The following is a 9,939-nucleotide window of genomic DNA, read 5'->3' on the forward strand; positions in this document are numbered from 1 at the left end:
CTAGTCTGCATTTAGGTTTGAGAGGTTAATTTGGATCATTTTGGGCCAAAGCCAAACCGAAACTGAACTCACACATCCCTAGTTTTAAAGATGGATTCATCTCATAATAGTCATATCAGGGCTCACCAAATATAGAATCATAGAACATGGAAACATAGAAACAGAGCAACTTAGAAGGGTCTTTTGGGCCATCTAGTCTGATCCCCGGCTCCAGCCGGCTCCACTCATGACATGCCCTCCATGTGCATGTCTAGCCTATCCTTGAATACCCTCACCAATGGGACCTCAACCACCTCCCGTGGAAGCCCATTCCATATCCTCGGGGTCCTAATTGTCAGGAAGTGCGGGTGCATGAGAGTCGTATAGAGTGGCAGTAATACCTCTCAATCTAGAAGCCACACTTCTGGCTATGAACCAAGGGTGGCGTTCGCCCTCTTGACCACATCACACTGCTGACTCATGTTTAGCCTGCAGTCAACCAGTACCCTGAGGTCCCTTTCACAAGTGCTGCTCTCCAGCCACTTGTCCCCTAACCTGTTCTTATGACACTTATTCCTATGCCCCAAGTGCAAGACCTTGCACTTATCCACATTGAATGCCATCCTGTTATCTCCTGCCCACTTCCATAGTCTGCCCAGATCCTTTTGGATCTGGAGTACCTGCTCCTCAGTTGTGGCCACTGCCCCAGTTTTAGTATCGTCTGGGAATTTGATCAGCAGACCGTTCACTCCTTCTTCCATGTCATTGATGAAAAGATAAAATATCTATCTCTGCACCTGTTTTCAGGTTTATTGCAATCATACATTACTTTTCTTTTTAAGCAGAAAGTACCCTTGATTAACATCCATGACAGTCTAAATGTTTACATAAATGTCACATATTGGTAAAACAGGCTACAGAAAAGTTTGTTTAACCTTCCTCCTGCTTCACTGAGACAACTCCATCATTCACAGCTGTTGATCAGGAACCTGTTTACATATTCTGGGTCCCACATGAGGGAGTCAGTTGAAATCCTTCGCTGTGGCAGGTACTACAATGAAGTAAGCTTCCTACTATTTAATTTACTTTTTGCGAGCTGCTTTGTACTACTCGATCCCAAGATTTCCAAGAGGTGTGCATAAAAGCATGCATAATAAAATTTTAAAAATGGCAATGAAACAATATAAAACAATAAATACTGTCAAGACATTCACATTCAGTTTTTGTTTTATAAACAATGGATAGACAAAGTACAAGCAGTATTTTTAATTTGGCAAACAATCACTGCAGTTGCTATGTAGCTGGTTGGATCTTGCTTTTCCTTCCCCGACATATATGCTACAGTAAGCTGCTTTTGACATTTGGGGGAGTTTCAAAAACAGTTTTAATATGGGTTAGAAACTGCTGTAGAAATATGTTTTTTAAATGTTCCCATTGAGCGATTGAAAGCTGTTGGATGTACCCAAAGCAATTCTTATTTTTTGTTTCTCACTTAACATTAAAAGCAAAGTAACTGATGTCTGCTAGGGAAACAAGCTGCAATCCTCTTCCCAGGTCAACTTGTTCACTAAAGTCAGTGGGACAGAACAGACCAATTGTGTGCAGGACTGCAGTTAGTTTTAAGAGAAACACAGCTATATTCTGCCAAATATAAATTGTATAATGAACTGTTGTTAGTTTAAGATCATGTTTTCCACAAGAATGATCAGTAAATATCCAATATACATTTACATTTGTAGATGTTCTGTGAGCCGTCCCGAGGCTATATAGCAAGGGGACGGCATACAAAAAACTTTAAATAAATAAATAAATAAATAAAATGAAAGCGATAAAATAGAACAGTGTTGAGACTTATTACATGTTACAGAAAGCCAGAGTGAAGGAATAGGTTTCGGCAAGGGGCGGCATAGAAATGTTATAATCATCATCATCATCATCATCATCATCTGAAGCTTGCCACATTTTCTGCCTCCCAAACCTTTTGTGGGAGAATGCGCCATTGTATTTCATCAGCCACTACTAGGAAGGTCCACTTATGTGCCGGGAGCCTGACAATGCAGTAATAGCTGCTCATGTTCATGCTGCTTGAGACAGGCAAGGAGGTCCCAGTCCACCTAAAGGTAGCCATGACTAAATCCTATTTAAACCAATGGAATTTGCCCATTTGTAAAATGTCTACTGTGGCGAGCAGGCTCCGTCGCAAAGCAGCATGGCTCGTGCCGGTCAGTGAACTCGAGAGACTGAACGGCAAGTGATTTGAGAATCCCTTGGTACAAGGCAGAGGTGCGCTCGGAGCAAAACACACACACACACACAGCACCACCCTTTTGCACCTAAATAAGGTGGCCATTGAAAGTCTGCTCTTCACTTTGCAGTGTCCCAGTGAAAAATGATTCAAAATATTAAGAAACAAAATAAAAATCAGAAGCACACAGGCACCTCGCAGTTGCTAAATGGGCACTTAGTGCTTCCTGAATGTGGAATCCACCTTTGTCCTCTTTTCGGTGTTGGACACAACTGGCATTTTTTTAATTTTCCTGATTCATTTTCCACTGCATTGATTCATCTCAGTGGACATAGCTCACCGAACAGTCTGCTTTCTCAAGGTATAATGATTTTTGGACCCAACCCAGAACATTGCATTTCATTACCCAATGAATGAATGATTAAACTAAAGGATTCAGTTTAATCTTTCATTCATGACTGCAGGTGTATATCATACTGAATATAGATGTGTAGGGTGCATTCCTGTACATGTTTGGACAGAAAAAAGTGGTCGCAACTTCCAGAATGCTAGGAGTTGTAAGCATTTTTGCTGTCTAAACTTGCATAGATTTGCATCTTTACTAAGTTATTGGCTTTGTTGGTTTGTTTGTGGAAAAACCATACACTAGTTCCACAATTTTTATGGCACTTTGGTGTATTTTCTATTAGGTCAGGTTTCAGCAGGGTATGGTGCAAGCAATGCAAACATCCCTCCTCCAACACTTTCCCTTGTACTTGACCCCTTTGTATAAATACGGCAATTAATTCTGTTCTTCATGAAAAGAAAAATCTATTAAAGGTGCAGGAAGCCTAAGATAAAAGGCTTTCCTATAGGCAGCTTTCAACCTATCGCTTTACTGCGGCTTCTGCTTCCAGATTCTTTGGGGGATTAAGGTCAGCTCCTTTACTTGTGTGTTTTTTCTGTGGTTTTCCTTTCCTTCCTACATGGTCCATTACACAAGCACAAAGTGGTGCTGTGGTGTACGATAATTGTAGGAATGTGTCTTGTTTGCTTTAGCAACATTCATCCTGATAGCCCGATAACAAATGCCTTCTGGAGAAAAGCGCAACTGTCCAATGGTGGAGACACTGCTTGCATCACTAGGACAGGGGGTCCATCCACATAACCCTTTTGACCTAAAGAAATGTTCTCACAAAAGGACAATGTCTTACCCCACTTGCACCAGCAGTAGCAAATTCCAGTCTGACTTGTTTACAAGGTCCATTTCCTTACCAGATGAAGGAGCATGAGCAACTCTGTGATAATGTATTTGTAAAGGACAGCAGAACACGTAGGAAGCAAGCCAGCTCCTTATGCATGCAATAAAACTGATGGTCCTTAGGTTAAATACCGGAAGGACATGTGACACACCCTCTGCCCATAAAGGCTGCATCCTGGTTTCAGCTGAACCCCCAGGCTCCACTTCTCCTTCTCCTCAATTTCAAAGTGCTTCAGGCTATGTCTTAGAACCATTACCTCACTCCAAAACTGAATGTCCAGCTGATCGTCATCACGAAGCTCTCTGGAAGGCCAGCCAGCATTGCAAATGCCTTTGTTGGTCTTCATGGAAAGCCTTGTGCAGAACTCAACAATACCTGCAAAAAGGTAACACAAAAAATACTAGACAGAACACGTGTAATGTTGAGTACTTGCAAAAGTTGTGCATTAAAGCTAATGGCTGATTTTCAAGAGAGCTCTACGAAATATACGAAGATCTGGTGCTGCCATCTGCTGGACTTCAGTGTATTAAAAGTCTTCTGTCAGGACACTAACCTGCCCAGAGGCAGGAAGTCCATATTTTTCATTCTTCTGCTAAATCCTATAATTCTAAAAGAATTGTACTCTGTGAGCTTAGGCAAAGAATATAGCATAGGTATATTTCTACATGTGTAATGTTGCCAATGAGTTCCAAATGCAAAATCTGACATTGCAATGATCAGAAAAGGCACTGCATAGAATGAATGAACACAAAGTTAAATATTGTTATTTATTATTGTTAATTTTATATTGTTATTTTTGTATTTTATTGTATTTTATTTTGTGTTGTGAGCCGCCCTGAGGCTTCGGTAAGGGGCGGCATAGAAATGTTTTAATAAATAAATAAATAAATAAAATAAGAGACCATTAGCATCGTCCGGGGTTCTCCTTATTGAAACACTGTGCTTCATATCACAGCGCTAAAAGGATCAGGTTTGGGACTGGCTGCCAGTCTGGTGCAGCGGATCAGAGTGCTGTTCTGGCACTCAGGAGATCCGGGTTCTAGCCCCCTCTCAGCCATGGAGCCAACTGGGTGACTTTGGGCCAGTCACAGACTATCAGCCCAACCTACCTCACAGGGTTGTTGTTGTGGGGATAGGATTGAGTGATGGAAGAGGAGAATGATGTGAGCTCCTCTGAATTCTTTAAAAAGGAAAGGGGTACGATATAAATCAAATGAACAAACAAGCAGCACTGGATGCTTTATTGCAGGGGTCCCCAGGCTATTTATTTATTATTAAAAGCTTTTCTATCCCGCCCCCTATAAACATCCTGGGACAGGATAGAAAAGCTTTTAATAAAGCTTTTGGACCTGTGGGCATGTTTGGGTATGGAGAATGTGACTAGTCACATAATGGCTGGCATGGGGGCTGGCCAATCAAGAGGTGGTGGGACGAGAAAATGCGATGATCCGGAGGGAAAAATGGAATAATTGCTTCCTGGATCAGCCAGTCTTCTTTTGCCCACTCAGGCCCTTCCTCTTTGCACTTGCAGGCTCTAGCTTTGCTATTTCTCTCCCCAGTCCCTTTCCACTCTGTTTCTCTCCCACTCACTCTTCCTTTCCACTCCTAACCTCTAGTCCTGCCCTTTGTCTCCCCACTACCTGTTTTCTTGCTGTCTCTTGTCTATGCTGAACAGCTGATCAGTGACAGTTTAAGGAATAGCCAGTAAAGTCCAGCAACTGAACATTTTAAAAAATATATTTCTGCTTTTAAGGGGGCAGAGAGTTAAGACCTTGGTGTATTGGGGTGAAGAAGGGCCCAAAATAGCCTGGCTCCAGCCATTACCATCACTACTGCTCTCCGGGGTGCGTCCGGGCTCCCTTTGCCCTGCCGGGAGAGGGAGGGAGGGCAGAGGAAGCAGTAGCTACCCAGTAACTGCCCGTGCCTCCTTCCTTCAGCAGAGCACTCAAAGCTGGGTTAGGTTGCCTGTACATCCATACTGGGGGTTTTTTTTGGGGGGGGTTCTTTTTTCTTTTGTTGTTTGCTTCCTAGACCATTCTGAGTTTTTTGCCTCCTAGACCTGTTCCTCTGACAGAAATCTGTCTGGTTGCTTTGCATATCTTAAACTGTTCTTTCTTGGTCTTCGATTCTCCCCCCCCCCACCCTCCACAAATTCCATAGAGGGGCAGCAGGTTTTGCAATGCTGTGTGATTACACTTCCCCAGGGATCAGCAACCTTTAACACTCAAAGAGCCATTTGGACCAGTTTCCCACACAAAAGAAAACACCAGGAGCCGCAAAACCCTTTTGACATCTAAAATGAAGATAATACTGCATATATCCTTTTTACCTTAATGCTGTGTATATCTTCATTATGATTTAGCTGCAGCTCTTGTTCAATCACTAAAAACTGTTATTTTTAATCTTACATTATAAACTAGTAGGACTCCTTTCATATATTTTGAATAGGAGAACAGCTTCCTGAAGAGTCAAAGTCAGTGCTAAAGGGCTGCATGCATTAAACAGCAGACCCCATAAGTTCGTCAGCAGTAAAAGCAAATGAATCTACCCATGCATCATTAAATGATTGGTTTTCTTCAGAAACTTTTCTTTTCTTTGATTTATCCATGGTTGGTCTACCAGGGAAGTGGGGAAGTCGCAGATATAGGTGTGTTTAGTGACTGATTAGCAGATAAACAATCAAGTGATGTGAATCCTGACCGGTCCCAAGTACAGCTTTTATCATTCAGAGGAAGGAGATTACATTTGGACAAAGAGAATCTTTTCAGCAGCATTTCGTGTAACATGAGAGCCTGCAGGAAGCTTGTTCCACTCTTTCCCTGCACAATAGCAGAGGAATGTAGCAATTTACTTAACCAGCTATCGGGATGTTCCCCTTGTGCCAGCCGTGTTTTGAGCAAGGGGAGCCACGGCAGAGGGATTCAAGAGCCACGTGTGGGTTGCCAACCCCTGCACTTCCCTAAGGGGTTGTGAGCTTCCATTCAGCAGTCTATGCAGGAACTTTCTACACCCTCCAGGAGCTCTGGGGATCAACAAAACGTGGATCTACCAAGTTCCATACAAAAGACAATCAAGCATTTTGTATCCAAATTCCCTTAAAGCAGTAAAAAGATTGCTGTCTGTGTTTGTATGTGTGCAGGGGTGTCCCATCCAGTGTCCTACAAAAAAGGGAGAGATTTAATAGGAAAAGGTATCTGACTTCTTAATGATTACACATTGGCTCCCCTGCCTGGAGAAGGAGAATGGATGATGCTCAGAACATAATTCCTAGTCATGTGAGAAGCCAGACAGCTAATGAGGCAGCTGTTGTTGGTTTGCTAAGATCACTGGGGAGAGAAGGCCAGGGCCGTCTTAACAGCATTATGGGCCCCGGGCAAAGCAGTGTACTGGGGCCCCTACGACAACTACAGCTACTGTTAATTCTGGAAGTTTTCCAATTTTCCAAGGGTTAACATACACAGATTAGTATGGGGACCACAGGCAAGTGCCCAGCAGGCCCATGTGTTAAGATGGCCCTGGTCACTACTGGGGTGTAGGGGACCTGTAATTTCCTATTATGCAACTGTGGGGAGTTCCCTGGTACTGGGAAAGGGCAATTCTTTCCCATGCCCTTTTCCAGCCTTCTGAATCTTCTCAGCATTGCATGGGAAGGTGGATTTTAGCCTTTTGGAAAGCAACTGCCCTTCTGATCCTTACCTCTACCTTACCTGTAAAAAGACCTTATTGAGCTGGAAAAACTGAAGAGAAGGGCAACAAAAATGATCAGGGAACTGGAATAACTCCACTACGAAGAACAATTAAACCATCTGAGTTACTTTAGCTTCAAGAAAAGATAAGAAGAGACATGATTGTTGTTTTAGTTGTGAAGCCACTTCCAACCCATCGCAACCCCATGGACAACATCCCTCCAAGCCTTCCTGTCCTCCACCATCCCCCGGAGTCCACTCAAGCTCACACCAACTGCTTCAGTGACTCCATCTAGCCACCTCATCCTCTGCCACCCCCTTCTTCTTTTGCCGTCAATTGTTCCCAGCATTAGGCTCTTCTCCAGTGAGTCCTTCCTTCTCATTAGGTGGCCAAAGTATTTGAGTTTCATCTTCAGGATCTGGGCTTCTAAAGAGCAGTCAGGGTTGATCTCCTCTAGGACTGACAGGTTTGATCTCCTTGCAGTCCAAGGGACACGCAGGACTTTTCTCCAGCACCACAGTTCAAAGGCCTCAGTTCTTGGGCATTCAGCCTTCCTTATGGTCCAGCTTTCACAGCCATACATTGCAACTAGGAAAACCATAGCCTTGGCTATACGCACTTTTGTTAGCAGGGTGATGTCTCTGCTCTTTACTATGCTAAGGAGAGACATGATAGAGGGGTTTAAAATAATGCATGATGTGAAGAAAGAGGAGAGAGTGGAGAGGGAGACATTTTCTCTTTCTCCCATAATAGTAGAACTAAAATCCACCTTCCCATGCAATACAGAGAAGATTCAGAAGGCTTGGGTCAGGCCATGAAGTTTACTGGTGGGAGATTTAGGACAGATAAAAGGAAGCATTTCTGCACACAGTGTATGGAATTGCAGGAATTCTATGGAATTCACTGTCACAGGACATAGTGATGGTGACCAACTGGAATGGCTTTAAAAGTGCAGATTCATGGAGATGGAGGAGAAGGTGGAGGAGGCGGAGGTGGTGGCGGCTTGCTGGCTACGTGCTACCTCCATTGTAAGAGGACCAGTTGAGGACCTCCATTATAAGAGGACTCCACCAGTTGCTGAGGAGTTTGGGCAAGCAGAACTCTTGTACCCATCCTGCTTGATGAATCCTGTAGACAACTTGGTCTGCCACCATGAGAATGGAGTACTGGACTAGATGCATCATTGGTCTGGTCCAGCATAGCTTTTCTTATGTTCCTAATCCTAATTTCCACCTCTATGATTTTGCAAACTCTCCTGATACTCAAGAAGATCAATTTCCCTTCTGCTTCCTCTTTAGTTTTCCAAATTGCCTTGATGAATATTCAGTAAATTCAGAAAAGCTGCAGTTCTTTACTGAGATTTTTTAAGGTGGCAGGTGAGATAGGGTAGGTGTTACAAATGTCATTTTTATTTTAAATGTCTTCATTTGGATAGTAATTTAAAGCATTTCTTGACCTGTTTTTGGGTGAAAGGGTTCCCAGAGCCTCTCCATGATGTAAAAAACAGTACCTCTTTCCTTTGTATTTCCCCCTATTTTTAACTAAACACTTTTGTCTCCACTGCTTTTTCTTAGGTTCCACCTGACCCTGGAATGCAGCACCTTGGAGCTTTTCTGAAATTGAATTCATCCCTTGATTGAAAGGGCTTAACAGCCATGTTTAGATGGTAGTGTGTATTAGTTAATTTATTTTGAAATGTGGTTAGCCAGCTCTGCTGCATTTGGGTGCATCCACTTTATTCTGTTCAGTGGAGTCCTGGACTTCTGCCCCCAAATCCTGCCCACATAGTACCACTGGTTTCACTCATATGGTTAGAATTGGCAGAGGATTACCTACACTGAGGATGCTTATGTAACTCCATGCCAGAAAAAAGCACATGCAAAGGAAAATGAAGATATGAAAATCAGCATTCTGTATAGGTAAACATGAACATAAAGAGGGAAAAGAAGAGATAGCAAAAAAAAAAAATCAAACCTATAATTAAGTCATTTTCTGGCTTTGTAAGAATGATGTCCTCCACTGCAAAATTTTTGTGTCAGGTGTTTTCACTGAAACACAGACAAGACTTTTCTGTACTATCTATGTCCATTCAAAAGCAAGACAGCAGACATACTTAGGGTATATGAAAAATTCATTTTGGTTTGTTTATGGCCAGAATTTGCCCCATTCATTCCTGCTGAATCTGAATGCAAACTCTGTGTCTTAGCTCATCCATTCCTGAGCAAGCAGTGCTGTTTGCAGGAGGTGGGTCTGTGTTAAAAAATGAGCACATTTGATAAATATATACAACAAAATGCACACTTCCAGAAAGTGCACAAGCACACTTTAATCAATAGAAGAGCACATACTTTGAATGCGCTTTCAAGTGTCTGATTTTCATGAGAAAATAAAGGAGGAAGCTGATAGACTGAACATTAAGAAAACAAAAAATATGACTGCAGAAGAATCACACACCTTTAATGTCAATAGTGAGGAAACTGAAATTGATAAGGATTTCACATACCTCAGCTTGGTCATCCGTCTCAAATGGAGACTACCTTGAGGAAGACTGAGACTTGGAAGGGCAACAATGAAGTAACTAGAAAATATCATCAAATGTAAGGAGGTTTCCCTGGAAACCAGGGCTAAGATCGTTCACTATTCTGTATTCTCAATCACTATGCATGTGTGGGAAAGTTGGACAGTGACAAAAGGTGACAAGAAGAAAATTGACGTGTTAGTGACACGGTTCTGCAGGAGAACTTTGTGAATACCCTGAACCGACAGAAAGACAACCAAGTGGGTTCT

The sequence above is a fragment of the Varanus komodoensis genome, unplaced genomic scaffold, assembly GCF_004798865.1.
Source record: "Varanus komodoensis strain SLA01 unplaced genomic scaffold, ASM479886v1 scaffold4, whole genome shotgun sequence".
Taxonomy (NCBI): domain Eukaryota; kingdom Metazoa; phylum Chordata; class Lepidosauria; order Squamata; family Varanidae; genus Varanus; species Varanus komodoensis.